The sequence below is a fragment of the Cephus cinctus genome, unplaced genomic scaffold (genome assembly GCF_000341935.2).
Source record: "Cephus cinctus unplaced genomic scaffold, Ccin1 Ccin1_scaffold0122, whole genome shotgun sequence".
Classification (NCBI taxonomy): Eukaryota; Metazoa; Arthropoda; class Insecta; order Hymenoptera; family Cephidae; genus Cephus; species Cephus cinctus.
This window is the reverse complement of record NW_014332856.1, coordinates 9,624-10,634: the sequence shown is the minus strand read 5'-3', so window position 1 is coordinate 10,634 and position 1,011 is coordinate 9,624.

The following is a 1,011-nucleotide window of genomic DNA, read 5'->3' as shown; positions in this document are numbered from 1 at the left end:
TAATGATACTCCTCAAAGAAGTGTTTGAGACACAAAGGTTTTTTGCACCATGAACAACAGGACAAATACAACTATTAGATGTGTTTGGTTTTCGAATATGGAAAAATTTTGTTAGTTATTTTTCAGATGTAGTAATTCTTTCCGGTAGCGATGTAAATCTGCATTTAAGAAATAACATCATCAAACTGCAGTCACTTGTTTACAATCAACTTTCTTCCCCACGTTATATTCATATGTTTAAATTTGCATGGTACAAAAGTGGCTACACAGAAATAGCACCCCCCTGAGTTCATTAATCCGGTGACGTTTGGTTTTGGAGATAATTCGGAACCACTATGTCACATTTGTGGTGATTTAGCTGTTATAACGTGTTCGTGGTGCAAAAAACCTTTGTGTCTCAAACACTTCTTTGAGGAGTATCATTACTGTAATGAATATATTCCATAATATGAAAGTGAAGAAATTGATAAGTGCATGGCCTGCTTTTTCCTCCTGCTTTCATGAGTACTAAACATCTTAATAGCTCTAATACATAAATTAAAGGCTTCTAGTAAATAAAATGAAGACATGTATATCAAATAAAGTTTTATATAGAATGGAAAATTGAAAAATCATTGAATTTTGAGTCGAAACAATTAAGTTTATTATGACCAATTAGAGGAAAATGTATAAAATAACACGTTTTTTATGAAAATAAAATAAATAAACAATTTCTATATAATTTTTAACTACATATTATTGCAGAGCACTGAAAAATGAATAACTTTGCTATTTATACTTTTGCCGTATCCATTTTAGTTTCGAAGATATCAGCGAAAAACGAAAAAACCACCGATTTTCAGGAATTAATTACACCCCTTAAATATGCAAGTGGGCACCCCATTTTGTATGCGGATTTATACTTTGATGTGAACTACAAAATATCATTTCTTCAACCCAGGTTGCGAGGGTACAGTAAGGTGACCTTCCTTGTTAGTAAAATGCCGGATGGGCGTCAGATGCATCGTTGCG